The sequence below is a fragment of the Oryctolagus cuniculus genome, chromosome 7 (assembly GCF_964237555.1).
Source record: "Oryctolagus cuniculus chromosome 7, mOryCun1.1, whole genome shotgun sequence".
Lineage (NCBI taxonomy): Eukaryota > Metazoa > Chordata > Mammalia > Lagomorpha > Leporidae > Oryctolagus > Oryctolagus cuniculus.
This window is the reverse complement of record NC_091438.1, coordinates 115723230-115746257: the sequence shown is the minus strand read 5'-3', so window position 1 is coordinate 115746257 and position 23028 is coordinate 115723230. Positions and strand designations below refer to the sequence as shown.

Below are 23028 nucleotides of genomic sequence, written 5' to 3'. Positions count from 1 at the left end.
GCAGCCCAATTAAAACCATTTGGACCTATCCAAGAAATCCATGATCTTCTCTCCTAGGCAGGCTGCATACTGCCATAGGACACCCAGGTTTTGAGATGACTGGCAAACACGTGCCGGGGCAGGCAGCCCCTGTGATGGCCTCTCCCATGGTCACCTACATTAGTGGTGTCCATGCCTTTGGTAATCTCCTCTCCTTGAGCACAGACTGGAGCCAGTGACTCGTTTCTAATAAACATAAGATGGCAAAAGTGACAGGGTGCCAATAAACTAGGTGACACAGAGACTCTGACTTCCTTCTCGCTCTCCACCTCTTGTCTGCTCATCTGCTTGCTCTGATGGGAGCCAGCTGCCATGTTTGTGAGCTGCCCTACGGGGAGGTCCACATGACAAGGAAAGAAGGAGGCCTCTGGCCAACAGCCTGAGAAGAACTGAGGCCCTCAGCCCAACAGCCTGGGAGGAATGGAAGCACCAACTGCCACGAGGGCGGGCCTGGCTGCAGGTCTGTACTGCAGGGGCCCTGGGGAGTCTGCAGCAGTCCTGGCCAGTAATGCGACTGCAGCCCTGCAAGGGATCATGGGCAAGGGGACCCAGCTATGCCGGTTCACCCAGGTGGTCTGATAACCAACGCTCCTTCTTTTAAGCTACTACATTTCAGAGTAATTTGTTATGCAGCAGTAGCTAACTAATATGTAGAACTAAAGGGTAACTGCAATCCAGTGACATAATCAGGTGATAATGAGGCACCTCCAGAAGAGGACACCAGGCTGGTGTTTTCCCTGAAGAAGAGGAGTGAAGTACTGAATAAATGAAGTACCAGATGCTCACTGCATTCTACAACTCCACACCTTTAGTTGTGGTTCCTTCACCTAAAAATACCAGGCACAAAACCTCTGACAACTGCAAAACCTGGCAGGGTCCTCCTCAGCCTTTGAACATCAGATCCAGGGTTGCTTCTTCTATAAGGCTGTTGGTAGTTCACAAGGGAGATAAAGAACTACATTCTATGCTGATCTCACTGTTTGTTTCTTTTCTTTATAACAGAAAATAACCATAAGGCACTTTGTCTCAATATGATGAATGCATTATTGAAATTCTAACCTTTTGGGCCGTCACTGTGGTATAGTAGGTAAAACCCATCTTCGGCCCTGGCATCCTAAATGGGTGCCAGTCTGAGCTCCAGCTGTTTCACTTCCCATTCAGCTCTCTGCTAAAGCGCCTGGGAAAGCAGCGCAAGATGACCCAAGTGCTTGGGCCCCTGAACCCATATGGGAGACCCAAAAAAAGCTCTGGGTTTTGGATTGGCCCAGCATTGGCTGCTGCAACCATCTGGGGAATGAACCAGTGGACAGAGTGTGTGCTTGTGTTCTCTCTCTCTCTCTCTCTCTCTCTTTCTCTGCCTCACTGTAACTCTGTCTTTCAAATAAATAAAGAAAACTTCAAAAACCTCTCATTTTATTTCCGAATTAACTTGCAAAAAAATCAACAATAAAGAATGTTTATCTAATTACTAAACTGGATTAAGGATGGAGGAGATGAGTCAAGGCATGGGCAAGCTACACAGTGTTTTCCCATTTTGCACGCTTATTCTGACACAGTTGCACCATCACTGTTTAAGGGGTCCCTGCCTACCTTTGGGGAAATGCTCTTTGCCAAGATCATGAACAAAAATAGGCTCTTTCATCAACTACTGACATGCAGCCTCCATGTCCATCTGTTTTTCTTTTGTCCCACATCTCCCAACCCATGCCCTGTAACAACTGTGGGTTAAAGGCCCCAGTCATTAGCACTGGAGATCCCCACCTGTCTCTCCATCTGGGACACTCACAGTTGCGATGGATTTTATTGACTCACCTTGTCTTTTTAGAAGAGCTGCAAGTTGCCAGGGCTACTGCTAATTACTAGACCTGTTTTGACCGTGTATGCTGCTTTGTGTGTGTGCTGCTTTTCCCCAGGAACAGCTTGTTTGGAGACTAAGGGAGGGGCGAGCTATGGGTATCTTCACCCTGGCAGAGCTCATGGTCCAGCTCCCAAAAGGATGCATCGGTCCTCGGCAGCTGAGGACTGGGGGAGGGCAGATTTGGGTCAGAGTCAGCAGCTGCAAACAGGAGCAATCGGCAGCCTCTTCCGTGACCGCTTTTCTACTCACATATTTGGAATCCAGGCGCTTCCTCTGCATTATTTGCTGATGAATGATGCCTGTCTAGGGGAAGGCACCCCGAAGGCCCTTGAAGGCCTCCTTAGTAGCCCTGCGACTTTTGCTGGATGTCTGCTTCTTCCCAAAAAAACAGCCCTGTCCCCCCGGCCCGTCCACCCAAATTCAGTTCTCTTGTGTCTTCAATCCCAGACCTGAGCTCTCACGTGCTCACAGCGCATGGATGTATGGGAAGCGCTTCCCTCTCACTGCCTCTTCTCCCTGCCCACCTCCTTTAGGCTTGCTGGGAAAGCCAGAAACTTGCTTTCTTGGCCTCCCTTCTGGCTGGAAGTGGCCATATGATCCGGTTCTGGCAAAGGAAGAATGAGCAGGGGAGGGGATATGTCTTGCTGGGTGGGAGTTTCCTCCTTCTGTGAAGATTTCTTTTCTTTTTCTTTTTTTTTTTTTAACTTCCAATGAAAGAAAGCAGACAGACAGGCGAAGTTCTGTCTTACCATCCTGGCCATCCTAGCTTCTTGCTGTTTTCTGTGAAGCTGGAGAGGGTGTGCTACTTGGCTCCACAGCAGTAACACAAACAGTGAAACTAAGGATGGCCCACAGCTGAAAGAACCAGAACCCCCATTAAAAGTTTTTAACTACTACACTGATCTGGGGAGCACCCACCTTACACTCTGTTAAATCAGAGTAAAATGATAGTGTTCCTTAAGTCACTGTCAGCCTGGTTTGCACTTTTCCCTTACAGTCTCAAGTTCCTCTGCAAGATTCTTATGCACATTAACACCTCTTGGATTTTGTGAGGTCACAGAGCGATGAATGAGAACAGATTCTCCATATAAACAGGCATTCCTCCAAGTGTTGCCTACAATTCCAGGGACATCATAGCAATTCCCTGTAAGCCCACCCATGGGCATCCCACAATACACGAGTCTCTTGCTCACAGAGAAATCTGCCTACAGATGATGCTCACACATTGTGGGATTACGCAATCAACAATACATACAATAAGGACCCCAAAGCATTACAAATTCCATTGTCCTAAAATACACACATACAAGTACATATACAATCATTATCCGGTGTTAAATGCACACTATACTGAAGATCCTTACACTCCACTCTAAGCACACTGTATACATCTTCTCATTTAATCTCAAACCCCTAGGAGGTAGGTGTTACCACTCTCTCTTTATTATACACAAGGAACAGAGTCCCCAGAGAGTCTTATAAAAACTGAGTAAATTGCACTGGGTGTAATTTTAAGCTGACCACAAAGGTTTGTTTTTTTTTTTTTTCAACTTCTACTTTATTCTGCCTCAATTCCATATAATACACTATGTATGACAGTGAGGAAGTAGATTAATACAGTTTAAAAATGGCAATATACCAGATTGATATCTTAGTTTAAAATGTTTAAGGTTTTTGTGCATTTTTGCTAGAAATGTAAGCTGAATTCTTACAGTATAGCAGGATCTGAATAAAGTAAGACAAATATTTCTCTTCAGCAAAGGCTTTCTTCAGTTTGGTAACTAATATGAATATAAATGCCAATTAAGTGCTTACTATGTTCAGCAACCAGTTAAGCACTTTATTTGAATTATTCTACTTACTCCTCATACGAACCTGTGTGGCAAGTGGTGCCATCATCCCCACTTTACAGAGGATGAAACCGAGGCATACACAGAAACTGTGTCCAGGGCACTGCCGGGGAGTGGCAGTGCCCAGGTAGCAACACAGGCAGAGGTTTCACGTTAGCCGCTATGGTACCGCCTCTAGTTGTAGCACTTGACTGTGCGTGGTCTCAGCACAGAACCCAAAAACATTCAGAAGCATTCACACTTCACAGAGCTCAAAAACCCACCTTGCAGCTGTAGTATCAGCTCACTGCTTCCTACCCAGAAGGCAGGACTTGTGTCCCTAAGGCTGTGGCTTTCCCGCAGTACTCAAGACGCAGCTGCCCACAGTGACATCTATCTGCAGTCACTCTCTCCGGGACCGGGACCTTACCATTCCCACAGCATCGCATTGCACCCCTCAGGAGAGAGCGCACAAGCCCCCCGGCCATCCCGACCATTCTCCAACTGCAGCTCTCTCCAAGACACCTGCACTCGGATGTCTAATGGCCACTCCACACCCAGTTTCTGAGTACCCTTGAAATCACAGGAAGGGACCATAAACAGCAAGTGGGGCAGTTAAAAGATGACGGGTTTCTAGTCAGAAAACCCAGAGTTCAAATCCTAGCCTTGAACCCATTTCTTCTTAAAAGAGAGAGCGAGAGAGAGAGAGAGAGAAGAAAAAAATCACTTTCATTAGGGTTCTAAAAGGATGCAAGATGATAACGGACACAGCGTTGCCTAGCACAGTACCTGGCATGTTGTACACACGCAGTCTACGGTAGTCGAATTTACTACTATTATCATCATCAACAAAACTCTGTTCATCCACCAAATGCACGATTCTTTCTTTCTACAATACCCACGACAGATGGCCATCCAGCCTCCACTAGAACATTTCCAAAGATAGAGAGCTCGCTTGCTCTCACCATCTCCCCAGGCAGCCGGTTCTATTATTGGACAGCTCACACTGGCATCAAGTCTTTCCTATGTGGAGCCAAAATCTGCCATCACGAATCCCATTGGCCCCAGCTATGTCCTGTGGAGCGGCACAGCATAATTCTGCTCTCTTCACACAACAGGCAGCTCTTCTGAAAAAAGCAACCATGTCCTCGCCACCTCCCCTGTTCTCCAAGCATCACTTCCCATAGACGCCCCTCCCAGCACAGGACTCCTCCGTTATCCACAACATCCACCGCATCCTCAATGTTCAGTACCCAGGAGAGATACGGCAGTCCAGTACTTTGTAAGAAAGGACACTGTTGCTTTCATTCATGCAGCCAGAAATCATGCTGTGGGTTTTTTAGCGGCCAGATAAACATCACTGTTGCACTGCCTGGGGGTCAATGAGAACTACATCTGTAAAGCTTCTCATCTCTTATTAAAAGACATCTAGCTGAGTCTCTCCCCCCATCCCACCCTCAGAAATATGAGCACCAACAATCTGATTTTTCTGTTACTTAAAAAAATGTTTAAACAATACTTATCTTTCTGTTTTACTTTAAAGGGAGGGGAAGACAGATCAGTTTTCCATCAGCTGGTTCACTCTCCAAATGCCTGCAACAACTGAGGCTAGGCATTGCCACAGCCAGGAGCCTCCCATGTGAGTGTGAGGGACCTAAGTACCTGTGCCATCATCTGCTGCCTCCCAAGATGCGTGCATTAGAAGAGGGCTGGAACCAGAAGTGGAGTGGGGACACACATCAGACCCACTGATACGGGATGTGGGTACATCACATGATGGAGCAACCACGGAGCCAAACATTCACCCTATCCTATGACTTTGACTATGGCTCACTGTCCTACCATGTACATAACTCAATACAGTGCAAGCTGGAGATGGTGTTTTCAATATGCCTGTTCCAATGTCTTCGTCAAAATCAGCATTAAAGGTCTCCACCCAGGTTCATTTCCATTCACCTTAAAAAACAGTTATGCAGAGGCCAGCGGCGTGGCTCACTTGGTTAATCCTCTGCCTGCGGCACCGGCATCCCATATGAGCACCGGGTTCTAGTCCCGGTTGCTCCTCTTCCAGTCCAGCTCTCTGCTGTGACCTGGAGGGCAGTGGAGGGTGGCCCAAGTGCTTGGGCCCCTGCACCCCATGGGAGACCAGGAGGAAGCACCTGGCTCCTTGCTCCGGATCTGCACAGTGCCAGCCGTAGCAGCCATTTGGGGAGTGAACCAACAGAAGGAAGACCTTCCTCTCTCTCTCTCTCTCTCTCTCTCTCTCTCTCTCTCTATAACTCCACCTGGGGGAAAAAAAAAAAACACAGTAATGCTGAGGCAAGCCCTGTGGTGTAGTAGGCTAAGCTTCCAACTGCAGCCCCAGCTCCTTGCTTACAGCCTGGAACAGCAGAGGAAGATGGCTCAAGTGCTTGGGCCCCTGCACCCATGTGGGAGACCCAGAAGATGCTCCTGACTCCTGGCTTCAGATCAGCCCAGCTCCGTCAGTGCAGCCATTTGGGGAGTCAACCAGTGGATGGAAGAGCTCGCTCTCTCTCTCTCTCTCTCTCTGCCTCTACCTTTCAAATAAATAAATCCTTTTTAAAAAAAAAAAAAAACTACAGAAATGGAAATGGCAATACAGTATGGTGAGTGCAATGCCAGGGGACAGCATGTGGGAAACACCAGCGAGAGGCACTTACAACTGTACCTGCAGGCAAGCATCACCTGGAGCACTTCCAACTGGCCACACCCCAGCCAATGAAAGCAGAGCTGTCATGCTGGGCCACAAGCGCCAGTGCTTTATATAGGGGCTCCCAGGTAACTCCAGTGCCAGCCCAGCCCAGTGCTTCCCACACACTTGAAGGTGTTTATGAATCGCTGGGGACCTATTAAAATCCAATACTGATGCTGTAGGTCTGAAGGGAGGCTGAGGTTTTACATGTGTAACTCAGTGCCAGTGATGCTACTGTGCTGGTCCTTGGACCCTGGGTTGAGGAGCCAGGGCCTGGAACACAGAAACTCACTCCCCCTAAATCTTCTCTCTAGTCTTACGTCCCTACAGGTATTCTGAATCCTTCACTCCAGCTTATTGAAATAAACAATTAAATGGTACAATGACTCCAGTGCTGGCCTGTGACAGGGGCTCTGAGAACCCAGAGGAGGGCAGCTGCTCAGAAAACGGGGGTGGTGGTGGCCAAGCAAGGCTTCCAGGAGCAGGTGATGATTTTATTTAGTGACAGAGTGGAAAGTTATTCCAGATCCAGGAAAGAACCAACCATAGCCTGGGAATACAGAATCACCAGGGGTGGGAGGAACAAAGTCAAAATACGGCGCACATTCAGAACAGTAAACATTTCTTATTCCCCACACAACCCATCACTCGCTCGCCACTAATCGCATCTGGCCTGGAATTTTCCTTTTAACTGTCAATTTGCACCATTTTTGAACTTCTCATACATTGAAGCGTATCACCAGAACCAGAGCTGGACCTCCCCGTGGGCAGGGTCAGATTCCACCAGGTGGTATACCCTTGCATTTACTAGGGTGTCCAGCCCTCTACAGCTCTCAGTAATTACATTAAAAAAAAGATTTTCCAATTCCAATTTTTCTGAAGCACAGATAAGAGTAACGAGTTAGTTATTTGCCAAGATTCTGAAAATCATATAAAGCAGTAAAGACTCAGGGAGCCCCGTTCTTGATGAGGGTAATCAGAACAGAGGAATGTTCCCGAGAGCGTCAGAGGCTGCAGACAGCGTCAGCATGACGGCTGTCTGTGTCTGCAGACTGGTCGGGCCCCCTCCAGTCTCAGAGCCCCACAGCCCACCTGTTCAAATGACGGGCACAGTGGGAAAAAGGTACATGTGTTTGGGGCACAGGAAACCGCAGAGGGCTGATAGAGAAAACTCAGCCTAATTCAATCCGACGGTACAGTCAGACCTCGTTAATATGAAACAATTAATACAATCTATTTTTATGCAGATTAAAACATTTCGAATTAACAGGTCAATAGCACTCATATGTTCTGAATTTGGGTTCCACCAGCAGCAGGTGAACCGTTAAGTGAACCAATCTAAACTTTATTACAGAAGAGGACTTCAAGGCTCAGGAATCCACACTAAACTCCATTCAGAGTTAATCGCTCCCATTTCTCTTTCATCTACCAGATACCCTAATTTAAGACAGAACTGAGAGGCCACCTCCTATGACAAAAGATGAAGGGACATGAATTATTCATTAGTAGTAAAGGTATCATTTTAGCTGTTTATTTTCTAATTAGGTGAAGTCAGATGAAGAAGCAATCAATAAAATCAAGACACCCCCCCCCCGCACTGTATGGAATTAAAAGTAGACAGTGTTAATATGGGCCTTGGAGTCTATAAAAAATATTCAATTAGCAGTGGGTATTAGAGAGGAGGCGGCTAAGAATGGAGGGTGGCGAACACTCCAGAGTCCCAGTGTGCTCGCTCTGAGGCTCCTCCAGGGCTACTCCCCACCAGCCTTTGTTCCCTCCTTCCCTGCCATCCCCCATCCATCTTCCCTCTAGGCCTCTAAGCCATTGCTCAAGCCCCTCCCAGATTTATCCCTTCTCTGTTACCCAGCAAGCCCTCACCTGTTCTTTGGGATGTGGCTTCATCCTCGCATCACAGCCTCCTCCCATCACCCCACTACATTCAGCACCTGCAAAGACCCCAAGAGGCGAACCTGTAACTCTGTGTGTAGCTCCACTCAACTTTCAAGTGTTTCCTGGAGAGCAGTGCAAGATCCAGGCAGAAGCTTGATATCTTTGGTGTCCTGCACAGCTCAAGAAACAGTTACCTCTATCCTCCAATAAGCCAGACACACACTGGAGTATACCAAAACATTCACGGCAAAATGGAATTACTAAGATACACTTATTTTGGTGCAAAAAAAAAAAAAATAACTTTGAAATCCATGAATAGTTTTTTTTCATAATATGTATTTCCCATGAAATTTTTGAAAACCCCACATAGCCTAGAAAAGATGGATCCTGCCCATTTTAGTCTTTCTATGCACTTTCAGTTTTTACTTTCAAATGAAGCCACTCTGACTTCTTTGTGTTTCACTTCCAAGCTCCTTTCAGGCTAGCCTGGGGCAGAGAGCAAGGTGGGCAAGAGGAGGAAGAAAGGGCAGCCCCCTCCTTTGCACACCTCTGCACTTTCTGAATTCCCAGAACAAATCATCTGACCCTGCTCTGGGCTCGCAGATCCCAGCTGCAGCAGAAGGGGGTGGATCTGCTCTGCAAAGCACGAATCACAAGATGGTGCAGGAGGGAAAAGCAGGTGCACCCAGAAGCCGGCCCCGCCTCTTGGAACCAATCTCTTAGCCTTCCTGAACTTTGGTTTCTCCACCTGCGGAAGGGGCTACACCTCACTTCCCTCTAGGCTTGGTGTAAAGAGTAATTAAGCCACTGTACAAAATGTGCCCAACGTGGTGCCTGATGCAGAGTAGCTGCTATTATTATCACTGGCTATTTACACATCAACTTCCTTACATATTACAAGTAGCTGTTTACATCTTTTACTATCTACTAGACAGTCAGCGCCTAAAAATATACACAATGTTTTATTTATCACTTCTCCCCCTACAGCTAGGGAGCCAAGCCAATCACTGTAAGTGACAGAAGTTGTGGACGTGAATTTTTAAAGGCAAACTGGACCAAACGGCAAAATCCATGAAGCTTTCCTCACCTTCCTATCCCCGCCGAGAATACATCCCTTACTCTAGAACAATTCATGAAATCAAGAATTAACTGAACTTCATCATTCACTTTCCAATTTGCAACGTCAGGGCCCGGTCCCCAGCCTACTACTGACCACTAACAGACACTTTTGCTGTCTGAACCTTAGTTTCCTTTTTTTTGTTGTTGTTGTTTTTTTTTTTTTTTTTTTTGACAGGCAGAGTGGACAGTGAGAGAGAGAGACAGAGAGAGAGAGAGAGAAAGGTCTTCCTTTGCCGTTGGTTCACCCTCCAATGGCCGCCACGGCCGGCGCGCTGCGGCCGGCGCACCACGCTGATCCGTGGCAGGAGCCAGGTGCTTCTCCTGGTCTCCCATGGGGTGCAGGGCCCAAGCACTTGGGCCATCCTCCATTGCACTCCCGGGCCATAGCAGAGAGCTGGCCTGGAAGAGGGGCAACCGGGACAGAATCCGGTGCCCCGACCGGGACTTGAACCTGGTGTGCTGGCACCACAAGGCGGAGGATTAGCCTAGTGAGCCGCGGCGCCGGCCAGTTTCCTTGTTTCTAAACCAAACTTAGATGAGACAGCACAGAGGGAATGGGCTATGGAGGAGAGAGAGAAGCATGTCAGTCTCCACCACACCTGCCACATAAGCCACCATCTGGCAGCACCAGGGGTCTTTGTGGGAGGAGTCTGTTTTGATCATTTTTTCCAAGTGTGTGAACTCCTCTCCAAGTGACCCATGAGAACAATCTCCCAGTCCTGTGGGGCTGCAGATGCGGCCTCTGCAGAGCCTGCTGCCAAACCTCCTGGCAACAGAGCCCCCCAACGTGCTGACCTCTGCCTGGGAAGATGTCAGAAGAAAGAGGCAAAGAGATCACCAAAACGACGCCGTGTGTGAAAACACACCCCCCGTGCCTTGACAGGACAGGGGAAGTATAAACGCTAAGACCAGCCATGTTAGTTAGGCTAAGTTTGCCAGGGGAAACCTCACCAAACTGGAAGGAAAGGATTCCTGCAATAGAGGCCGGGTGGCTTGAGGTGTGAGTACCCAAACCACTTACTTTGCCAGAGTTATTTGTGATGAGCCAGAGAGATTGAAAAGTAAAACACCTGTGAACATGGGGCTGTGATAGATCTGAAATGTAGGCCCCACATACTTTTATGCAGTCTAAAGTCAACCTTCAGTGATTTTTAAAAATTGGGATCTCTATTTAAGGACCCCACCAGGCCAGATTTTGGGGGGAGGAATGTAATTATTTTAGAGCACATGCTAGAGTCTACTGGGCCTAAAAATAACACATTTCCTGGCCTTGACAGGTTTGTTCCTTACCCACAGCGGCTGCTGTACCCAGAAGGGTGACATTTCTCCCAGCTGCCACAAAACTGGTGGCACAGGGAGCTTCTGGGAGGTGGGTGGGTTTGCATGTCTGCTGGGTCAGCTCTCTGGAATTAGGGGCAAAAAGAAACTTCGATATCCAAGGAAGGACAGAGGGGCTGGGGGCAGTTGGACAGCTAGGTAGTACCTAGCACAGTATAGGAGTTTTTTATCTTGCTTGCCGGAGCTGCTCAACTGGAAAGTGGCAACCCTTGCAGCTGTGCTGCGAAGAATGTTAAGGCTGCACATCAGCTCATGGGAAAGAACTGTCACAATGGTCTACAGATGGCCACTTGGGCTCCAGGTCTTGGATGGCAGTTGCAACTTTACTCTCTTTCACAGTGGAGAAGCACCTTTGTCCAGCTTATTAAACTCTACACCATGCCATGTTTCTGGTCAGGTTTATTGCCCATGTTTTTTAAATTGTGGACAATAAGACTTTCATGAAGTTTAGATGATTTGATGATGGTCACAAAACACCTGGAAGGCCATGACTCTGTGTTAGGTCTCTGACCACCAGTACAGTTGGTCCTCCACACCCACAGCTTCCACATCTTCAGAATCAACCAACAACTGATGGGGAGTATTCTTAAAGCACATCTATACTGAGCACTACTCTCATACAGACATTTTTCTTTGCAATTTTTCCCTATATGACTTACAGAGCATTTGTACTTCATTAGGTAGTTAAAGTAATCTAGAAATTGTAGAGTCAAAATCAAAATGGAGTGAGTGTGGCTAAAAGCTAATTGCAAATCTCTTGCTTCCATAACTCTCAGCTTTGCTTGCTAATGGCTAAGGGTGTATATTGTGAAACTATGTGGGCCCAAAGTCCAAGGAACTAAGTTGACAGAAATGCGCCCCGCACTGTCCTCTTACAACCATATCTTGGATTTGCTATTGTTCCTGGGTTTGTCATTGTTAACTGTTGTTTTATAACCATATTCTGGCTTTTTTATTGTTCACTGCATACCAGGAGTTCGAAATTGTGAGCCCTAGTGGAAGAATACTATAAAAAGCTGTGTAACTCGCTGTTGGGGGCCGCACTCTGGTAAGGAGTGTCAGTCCCAATCAGTTGCCTTGGCTCTCATTTTCAATAAAAATTCATATGTGACTGCCACTGGTTTTTGTAATATTCTATTTTAGGTGACAAGTGGATGCAACAAAATGATTTAAAGTAAATGGGGGCATATATCCAGGTTACATGAAAATTCTACTTTTTATTCATTTTTTAGTTGTTTAAAGATTAGTCCCCCTCAGGTTGTTTGCTAAAGTTTATTTATTTTTGATTTATTTGAAAGGCAGAGCAACAGAGATCTTCCATCCGCTGGTTCACCACAAAGACAAGGCCTGGGTTGGCCCAAAGTCAAGAGCCAGGAATGCAAGTAGTTGAACCATCATCTGCTGCCTCCCTGGAAGTGCGACAGCAGACAGCTGGATGGGAAGCAGAGGCGGGACTCAAAAAACCCCAGCTCTCAGATATGGGACTCAGATATACCAAGCAGCAGCTTAACCTGTTGTGACACAACACCGGCCCACACTCCATTTCATATGAGATGGGCCATCCACAGCTTTTGGTACCTCTGGGGCTCCTGGAACCACACCCTCATGGAAACTGAAGGAGAATTGTACTCTTTGTCTTCCTCCACCCAGTATCCAACCAAGAGTCTTATTTGGGTTTCCGTGCGGACCTCGGGAGGCCACGTACAACATGGCAGCCCCCGCGGCCCAGATGAGGAGGTGGCCGCAGCTCGGCCTTAAAAAAAAAAAAAAAAAAAAAGAGTCTTATTTCCCTTATCAACTTAAAATTACTAGGGAGAAAGCTCTGAGGTTGCATATCTGCTTGAAATAACGTCTGCCCAAGCAGGGTGTGCAACACGAATTAATATATCTAAATATGACTTTACAAATTTTGTCACTAGATAGACTGGCTATTATTAATAAAATTATCAGTAGAAGTATTAATATTTGGAGAGTGCTAACTAACAAGAAATGAGGGGCCTTGCGAAAAATGATCAACATTGGCAACATCTCCAGGAGCAAATTCCAACCTGATCTTCCTGCGTTAACAACTGCCTGGCTTTCTGGTATCCCATCCTTCTGCACTTCATCCGCCAAACTCCCTCCACAATCCTCACACAGCCTAGAACAATGTCTCACAAAGCCACAAGAGTCCAGTATAATGAGTATTGGAATCCTGGTCAACAGATTTGGCTTAGCAGGGCAATTAATCCCCAGGTCACAAAACTAATTAGCATCACAAGAGAAGGGCCAGGCACTGGCCTTCCAAGGAGTCCTCCTTCCTCCCTGCACAGCCCCTGAGAAACCCTTGAGAATATGTGCATGGTGTCCCATAGCACAAGCTAACTGGACACAAGTCTGTGCTGCTTTCTAGTTCTTGGTTACAAAGTCAGTGGCAGCTATGTTTTTACGGGCCATTACTCATGTTTTATATTGGTGCTAATTTTGCAGCCCAGACTCCCAACTCCCTTTCCAGGTTTGTTTTTTTGTGTTTTTTTTTTTTTTTTTTTTTTTTTTGCATATTTAAGCAGTAATTCCAATTGTGAGGGCCTGATTATCCGCCTCTTAAAAACCTTTCTTCAGTGTCATCAGCAGTTCGATCTTTTTGCTACATTTAGATTCAGTAAAGCCATTTGGGCATCACATTAATTAATTCTAAATTCATCCATAATTTGTCTCTTTCAAAAAAAAAATATACGTGCACACAGATACACAGACATCTTTATCTGCACGAGGTGGGGCCCCACCCAGGAGACACTCATAAGAGCAAAACAAGGTCCCCGAGAGCCCAGCACTAAATCTTCTGAATGGTGACAAATCTACTATCAAATAATCTGGAAGAGGCCAATCAATAAAAATAACTAAATAATTGATGGTGTTATATTAGGTTAAAGAATAACATATGGTATTCATTAACCCATCCAGATATACCACTTGAGTTACACCCCATCCCTCAAGTGAGCACTTCTGGTGTTAATTCAGAAGGCAATAGCCATCACTCAGGGGATGTTTTTAATGTTTGATGCTTCCACTGTGGTGATGTGTATAGAGGGCTTAGCAGGGCGCTAAGCATCATATTTACGAAGGCAACTCGGTGACAGCTAAGGCACTGAACCACAATCAAGCCATCCACCTTCACTTAGGTAACTCGGACAGCTCCACTCCAGCCCGTCAGCCTGGCTGAGAACCACTGACAAACACGGGGAAATGTATCGTCCCAGTAAAGAAGGGGCTGTCCTTGTTCTTAAGCAATAAATGGCTACATAAATCCCAGCCCTTGGCATCTATATTGCACTTGGCTTTGAAGGGCTCTCAGCCACTCTATCCTTTGGTCATTTGAGGGGGTGGATGTGTGTTGTGTGTCCCTGGCTTCTCTAGAAGCAGTATTGGGGGTGGCAGGGCGGGGGGGGGGGGGGGGACAGAGCACACACAGGCTGGGGAATCCGAGAAACCTCATCCGAGTCCTTGCTGAAACACTTCCCTCCAATAACCCCAGAGTTTAAATAGTCTTATTATTCCTCATTCATAAGTGAAAAGGATTGGCACAGAGAGCTTATAGAACTTGTCCAGTGTTCACAAGCCTCTCCCCAGCTGAGAGGCAGCAGGGTACCATGGTATTGTAAAGGACATGATGGGGTGAGACTACCTTGTGGAACCATTTATAATATATGAGAACAGGCCCAGTACTGTTGGCTGCTCATCCAACACTCCTTCTAATACCCAATGCTCTTTAGAGACTAGAAAGTCAAAGTATGGAATCATACACCTCAGCTGGAGGCAGAGATGTAGATGATCATTACTGGGAAAGACTTTCTTCCTCAAAAACATAGAGCAGCCGGCGCATCGGCTCACTAGGCTAATCCTCCACCTTGCGGCGCCGGCACACCTGGTTCTAGTCCCGGTCGGGGCGCCGGATTCTGTCCCGGTTGCCCCTCTTCCAGGCCAGTTCTCTGCTGTGGCCAGGGAGTGCAGTGGGGGATGGCCCAAGTGCTTGGGTCCTGCACCCCATGGGAGACCAGGAGAAGCACCTGGCTCCTGCCATCGGATCAGCGCAGTGCGCCGGCCGCAGTGCACCGGCCGCGGCGGCCATTGGAGGGTGAACCAACGGCAAAAGGAAGACCTTTCTCTCTGTCTCTCTCTCTCACTGTCCACTCTGCCTGTCAAAAAAAAAAAAAAAAAAAAAAAAAAAGAGCACAAGCTGCAGCCATTTACTCTGCCCACAGATGCTATTCTTTTGGCTCTCCCCTTTCCGACGACATCGAGATGAGCAAACTGGAGCTACAGGAGCTCCTATGAATCTAAGAGGGACAGAAACTCCACATTGAGGATGATGTAACAGAAAGGCAGTAGCATCTTGTGTTGTTGATGACTTTTCTAAGCAGCTCAATCATCACTGGGCTGCTCTCACTCTGGGATTTAAAAAAATCTATTTATGAAAGAGAGAGAGGGAGAGAGAAGGAGGGTAGAGAGAGAATATGAATGAATGAGCACAAACAAGCACTCTCCTCTTATCTGCTGGTTCACACTCCAACAGCCAACAGCAAGGACTAGGTGGGTCCAGCTAAAGCCAGGAGTTGAGAACTCAATCCAGGTCTCTGTTCATGGCAGGAACCCAATTACTTGAGCCTTCATTGCTCCCTCCCAGGGTCTGCATTAGCAGGAAGCTGGAGTCAGGAGCTATAGCCAATTGTTGTACCCTGGTACTCCAACAGGGGTTACAGGCATCATGTCAACTAGCATCCCCTCAGCTAAATGTCTGGCTCTGGGGTTTCTTGTATTATAAAAATAAACAACTTGCTTGTTCAGCCCACTCACAGTTATGCACAACCAAACACACAGACACAGACACTCACCCTCACTGTGCCTCAGTCTCTCAAACATCAGATGGAAGGACTGACGGTATCTGATCCTTCTCAGTGTTGTGACGATTTCCATGATAATGCCTTTAAAGTGCTTAACTCCATTTCCGGCACAGTCAGAGCTTGTTGAACATTCATCCTCCTCTTCCTCCCACTCTTCCTCCTCTTCACTATTCTTTCTTGTCACTGAGAGACTCCCAGGGTCCGCTCCCTTTGCTCTGCCATCAGTCTTTCCAAACACCCACTCTTTACAGAGACCAGTATGTCAGGTAAGGCAGCCATCTTTCTCTGAAGACAGCCTCACGTTTTCCTTATGCCATTTCATGTTCAGCAATCCCTGAGAGATACTGGCGACAGGGTCACTCCTCTAGTAACACACTAGAGACTCAGAGCTCTGAGGAAGGGAGGGTTCAAGGTCACATGGCTGACTGTACTCTTCAGCCCAGACCCTTGCCCTGTTCCACGGTGCCCTGCTTGTTCCCGCCGCTGCCTGCCTCTCACCAGCTACACTGCCTTCTGTTCCTCCAGATCCTCAAGGCTCTTGTTCTGCCCGCCTGACACTTGCTTCACCTTGCTCGTTGTATGACTGTTTCTTTCCCACACCCTGGACTTCTGCAAGGTTGCACCTGAGCACCCCAGTAAAGCACCTGCAGTGTAGACCAAGGGCTTGCTCTGCCATCCCCTGTGGCTCTCCTCACATCTGTAATGATCTGGCTCATCCAGATCATTGGCTTATCCATTTACTTGCATACTGACTGATTCTGGCTGGAGCATTAGCAGGAGTCTGGTCTGTTTTGGTTACCCCCAGAGAGGGAGCAGAAAAGGAAGGAATTTAAACCTAAGTCAAAAACCTGACCTTCACACCTGAACATAGCCAGGTTCAAAGCACAGCTTTGCCATGCAGCAATGTAAGGGAAAGCCACTCACCTAAAAGTTCGGGTTGCATCCTCATCTCCCACAGGACAATGGACATCCTAACCTTATGGATTGTTGCCAACGTGACGTGTGATCACATGTGCAAAGCTCCAGGCTTCACACACAGTGCTCAATAAATGCGTCTTCCTCTCCCTTCTTATCCCTCCACCTCACTTGTCCTTCATACAATAACCCAGTGCTGGACAAACCAGCCAATTAACACAGATAAGAAATGAGTGGAATTAAACTCGCAGGAATCAGTCCTTCTACCCCTCACAAAGCCACTTCAGCTCCCTACAGACTACAGCCCATTGATTTATCTGTGGATTGCAGACAGAATTAGTACCTACTGCATAGCATTGCTGTGAGGATTATATACATTAATGCGCATTAACCACTTAGGACAGTTCTGGCGCATAGTAAACTCTCAATAAATGTTTGTCATTATTATAATCCATGTCAATGTGGGTCAAACTAAACAAATTTGGCATTTTTCAGCATCAGAGGATGCCTCTCCAAAACAAACTAGCATCGATCACTGTCATTACCATCGTCCTAATACTTTCTGTTGGCAATGGACATTGCACTGGGACTAACAGGGCAGAGCCAGGGGTTAGAGGAGATGGTAAAGGCAGTGACCAAAATGGAGCAGGTATTTCAGGGAAAACAGAAACAGGTCCAGAGACTGTGGACTCGCACTTGCTCATGCTAATGGAGCCAGATCAAGGGAAGCCATCTCAGCAGGTGTGAGAAGGGGCATGCAGTCCAGGCTCAGTCATCAGGGTGAATATGGTGGCCACCAAGGTTGCACAGCCCAGAGCAGGAGGGAAGAGGCTGGGATGTGCACGGAGGATGCTGTCTAAAGCAAACCCCATGCACCGGGCTGCAAGGCCTGAGCTGAGCACAGCACCAGGGAAGCACGGGCACTGAAGGGCATTGGCTGTGGCTTCAGCCGGCCCTGCCTTCACCTTGACCATGGTGAACACCATAAGCATGCAAACATTTTCCCCTTGCATCTGTGAAGCTGGTGACCCTTCCCTCACAAGCCACGGTAAGTGAGGACTCCTGACCTACTTATGGCCTTACTTACAGGGAGCACTGTGAAGAGCACTTCCCTGATGGTGATCACCACGGCAAACGCTTGCAGGACCTCCTGCAGGCTCATGTGCGTGGCGTGTACTTTGCAGACCCTCACAGCAACCAAGCGAGGAAGGGCCGATGAATACTAGCAACAATGATGAAAATGTGACTGCCAACAGAAACAGGCCTTTCCCTGTGACGGGGCTGGTGCTGGGCTTACGCGCAGGAACTCTCCCAACAATCCTGCGACCTAAACACTAGCACTGTCTCTGCTTCCCTCTGGAGGAAGCTAAGGCAGGGACTGGGGAACCCGCCTGAGGTCATCCGGCTCCTAGCAGCAAGGGTCAAGCTTCTGCCGTACCTGTTGAAGGACACCACTTCAGGAAGACCCTCAGCAAAGTGAAGGGGCATTGCTCTCATCTGTGTAACAAGGAAACTGGGACTCAGAGGAGTGAGGCATCGCACAGCTGGAAACCACACAGCACACTGGGAATGAGAGCCGCATCACAGCCTTTGCATCCAGGCTCCAGAACCAGGCCCAATCCCTCACAGTCCTATCAGTAATCAGATACTTCAGTGGTTGTGTGTTCCACCTGCTACTCTAAGCTGGGCTGAACTCTGTAGGTGCGTAAACTGCAGAACTTGAGAGCTTCCTGGCCTTCTTCTGGAGACCAGGGACTATCACTATGTGAGGCCTGAACAATTCAAAGAAAGGCATAATGTTAAAAAGCAACTGTATGTGCCCTGATCATTAAAAAGAACAAAATACATATGACCCCAAATGGGACGTAGTTTGGACAAAAATGGGTCTTCAATCACTCGGAAAGGCTCACACGCCAACGGCCTGATTAAACACAATTTGTATTGTCAATAAAAAATGCAAATGACTATTTTACTGGCAAATACAGCATTAGACTTTGCTTGATATGAGGATTAAATTGCATTTCAAGAACAATTGAGGAGGTCAAATTATAAATGAACAACTCCTCCCATTGTCCTTAGGTTTCCGAGGCCAGGCTAGGAAATACAATAACAAAAATAATTGCCTGCCACCGCGTGCCATTTCAGTTAAAATAAAATCCAGGCCCACTTTGTGTAGTGGAGAATAATATTTAAGCCCCCAAATGGGTACTGCAATTTAGTGCATAATTCCTTGAAATTTACATGGCACACTCCCACCCATCTGAATTAACTGATAAACTCTCTTTTATTTGTATTAAAGAAAATGGGGATTAAAAAGGTCGAGAATCCACACAGTGTAGATACCGAAAGCATGGGCACCATTTTAAAGCCTTTTAGTCCATCTGGCCCAGAGCTAAATCAAGTCTACAGGAATTATGTTTGACTGCAAATATTCCCTGGTTACAAATAGGAATAAGACACGCATTCTGAATCCCACAGAAAAATATGGAACCACAGATGTTGCTTTTGCGCATCTTTATTTCTGAAATTACAAATAATCATTGTTGGCATCTGCAAGTGGAAAAACTAAAAAAGCAAAGAAATACCTCATCACCACATTATGATGTGATAAAACCTCGGCGTGGCAGGCAGCCGGCAAGGCACTCACACAGTTGCACATTTACATTCAGAAATGCACATGTCATTTTGGTTAAACATCATTGCCCAATTTTCTAAATTTCCCCTTGTTACATTTTTTCTCCACATTTTTCACATTAACTTCAAGTACGACAAGTTTATACGACCGCTAATACCTTGTTATAGCTATTGTCCTTTCCTTTCTGAAAGCTCGGATGGATTTTTATAGCTGTTGGCAAACATGACTAATCCAAGGAGAGATTAAAGAGACATTCTGATTGCAAGAGATGGGTAAACAGAGGATCAAACAAAAGGATCTGGTTTAACTGAAACCGTTGGGCATTTAGGCAAAATTGGAAGTCAGAAAACACGGAAATAAAAAAGGCACTGGAAATAGGTAGGATGCAGCTACACTATGCTAATGGTCTCAGGAACTCACCACCAGGGAGTAGCGCTGACTCCTGTGTGATGAACCTGTTCAACACGCTTTCGTACAAACTCGCTTCATCCACACAACAGCCCTTGGAGGTAAGTTCTATCATCACTCCCTTTTTACAGATGAGGCACGGAGGGCTTAAGCAATTTGCCCATCATTACATAGTTAGGATGTCTGGAGGGCTGGCTTCTGAATCTGGGCTCTGAACCCTACTATTATTCTATCACCTCCACGCCTCCAGCTGTTATCACCTCTCTGCCTCTTGCCCTGTTGATTACAGAAATTGCCCTAGCAATTTGGGTCTGTTATTTCTATGTGCAGTTCCCATTTTACAGATGGTTCTAGTTGCTGCTCAAGGTTACTCTCCCAGCAGCTGGTGGGGCAGACTGGCAGGCTAAAGGCAACAGTCTTCTATACAATGCTGCCTCTCCCTTGGCTGCACCAGGTCCTCTGGTAGCATTCTCAAAGAATGTGATCTTCATTCACTCTTAAACAGTGCTGATTCTGCAGCTGTTCAATGCCCTGGAGCTCAGGTCTGGCACTTAAGCAAGCACGAAATATCTCTACCCGGAATCCAGACTTCTCATGGTCTGGGTGGCCCAACCCTCCTGGAAGCCACTCTCCCTTTCCTGTGGATTGCTTCCTGCACGAGCCATGAAGCTGCATTCTCCTCTTCTCCTGGGACTCCCCTATGGTTCCGTTTCAAAGCAGCATCCGTTTCTTCAATGGTATTATAAAGTTTTCTATGAACCACCTGCCTGGCCGCCTCTACTTCTCTGACCTCCTTGGTCCCATCCTCCCCCTCCCCTGCCCTGCTGCAGACACCCTGGCCTCCTTCCATTCTCCAGACACCTCAGGCAGGTCCCTGGCTATGCCCAAGGGGTGCTTCCAAGATCACTCTTTCAGGGAAACCCTCCCCCACGTCTCTGTGTAAAATGACAGCTCCACCTGCACGCTCCTGATCTATCTTCATCACACTTTCTAACATATCCTGTAACATCCACGTGTATTTTGTTTACAGCATACCTCTCCCAACTATAGTAGAAACCCATGCTGGCACAGCCTGGCTTCCTGCACCATCTCTGACACCTGGCACAGTGCCTGCTGAGTGAGCAGGTGCTTGGGAGTAGCTGTGCAAGCTGAGTGGCAGAAGGAAGCACATCGCCACACTGCTTGGACTTCTGTGAAAGTCCACACTGGGTCAGTGGCACCTGGGTTCCTCTGGGAGCTACGGGGACTCAAGATCTTGCCACATGCGTGTTCCTCCTCTCCTGTTCTCTACCTCCTCCATTCTCCTTCCTTCCTTACGTTTCAGGTGCCCCAACCCAGAAAGGCTGGGTTTTATCTGTACAGCCGAAATCCTGAAACATAAGCAGATGCACAGGGCCCCTGGCTCCCACCCTGGTGGCTAGGGATGCATGCATAGAAAACATGGTGTTCGCTCTTGTTTACCACTTGTCTTCTTTCCACTGGCCGTTCTCCACACCTGGGTGGTAGCTTGAACCCAAGCATCTGGGCTTTTGTTTTAAAGATTCAGATTTCTTTTTTTTTTTTAAGATTCATTTCAAAATTTGGAAATAAATGGACTTCTAATAAAACATATAAAGGCAAACAGTCCTGGTAAAACACATATATGGTATTTATCTCTGCTTAAAAACAGACTGTAAGCTAGAGACCGGACTGAGCCTGTAACTCTTCATGGAATGATTCGGGATGTGACCATGGCAACACTGCATTCTTTGAGGTTGGGAGTCCTGAGTGTCACTCATGCCCTGCCCTGCACAGGGTCTCGGACAACCTATCTCACGTCCATTAATTCATTTACAAAGCTTTAGCATTTCCCACTGCCTAACTTTACTGAAAGGAACAAATGAGATAATATATGTGCAAAACCTTTAAAAATTATAAATATTTAAAAGCTATATTATCTTGGCTAACTTACATATCTTCTTTAAGCTTTTTTCTCTGACATAATAATTGTGTGTATTTATGTGGCACAGTGAGGTGTTTTAATAAATGCATATAGTGCATAATTATCAAATTTTAATAATTAGCATATTCATCACTTTGAATATATATCATTTCTTTGTAAGGAAGTTCAAATTCCTGTTTCAGCTACTTAGAAATGAACTATATAGGGGCTTGGGTTGTGTCATAGAAGGTTAAGCCTCTGCCTGCAGTGCTGGCATCCCAGATGGGCACCAGTTCAAGTCCTGGCTGCTCTACTTCCTATCCAGCTCCCGGGCCCAAGTGCTTGGGCCCCTGCATCCATGTGGGAGACCCAGAAGACGCTCCTGGCTCCTGGCTCAGACTGGCCCAGCTCTGGCATTACAGCCATTTGGTGAGTGAACCAACAGATCGAAGATCTCTCTTTCTCTCTCTGTATCTCTGTCTTTCCAATAAGTAAATATATCTTTAAAAAAAGAAATAAACAATGTATTACTATGAACTATGGTCACCCTACTATACGAAAAAACAGAACTCCTACTATCTGTAACTTCTGTAACCGTGGTTCAATTTCTCCCCAGTCTCCACCGTTCCTTTCTCCCACATTTCTCACCATCTGGGAACCCATTCTATTTTCTTTCTTTCTTTCTTAAGATTTATTTACTTATTTGAAATGTAGAGTTGCGGGGAGAGAGAGAGAGAAAGAAAGAGAGGGAATGGGAGAGACAGAGAGAGCTCTTCCACCCGCTGGTTCACTCTTCAAATGGCTGCAATGGCCAGAGCTGAGCTGATCAGAAGCCAGGAACCAGGAGTTTCTTCCGGGTCTCCCACATGGGTGCCGGGGCCCAAGGAATTCTGTTGCTGCTTTCCCAGGAGCATTAGCAGGGAGTTACATCAGAAGTGGAGCAGCTGGGACTCAAACCGGTGCCCATATGGGATGCCAGCACTGCAGGTATTTCTTCAACAGACTGTTATCATCTGCTTTGGATAAAACTCCAGTGCTAGGATTTCCTTCTCTTTTTGAAATGATTTCCCTCCTCTGTGAATCTGGAGAAAGAGTTTATTGTCAAGTTGAGATCAGATGAGGGAAAGTGTGAAGAAAACCTGACTTCCTGTACCTATGCGGGACAGGTCCCTTACCTTAACGTTTTCCTCCTTACCGACTTAGGGAAAAACAGGATTTTTTTTTAAGGTTTAATAAAATGTTTTCAAAGCCCTTGATAAAGTTGTTTTTACTATTTTTACGGCCTGGCAAAGCAGCAGAAGATGGCCCAAGTCCTTGGGGCCCCCTGCATCTGCGTGGGAGACCTGGAAGAAGCTCCTGGCTCCTGGCTTCTGATCAACGCAGTTCCAGCCATTGCGGCCAACTGGGGAGTGAACCAGTGGATAGAAGACCACTCTCTCTCTCTCTGCCTCTCTTCTCTCTGTGTAACTTTGACTTTCAAGTA

The 23028-nt window shown here is 46.8% G+C and overlaps 1 protein-coding gene across 15 annotated transcripts in view; it reads right to left on the bottom strand.

Annotated features, from left to right (window-relative positions):
• The window catches only part of DAB1 (DAB adaptor protein 1), a 911827-nt gene that overhangs the window by 342707 nt on the left and 546092 nt on the right, over positions 1 to 23028 (bottom strand). Inside the window, exon 1 of one of the 15 annotated variants that reach the window (XM_051857732.2) lies at positions 2816 to 3532. The exons of 13 other annotated variants lie outside the window; for them this stretch is intronic. The gene's annotated coding sequence lies outside the window, so the exon portion shown is untranslated. Of the gene's footprint in view, positions 1 to 1851; positions 2794 to 2815; positions 3533 to 23028 lie in introns of those variants that run through there. One more of the 15 variants, XM_051857733.2, reaches the window with a different exon arrangement.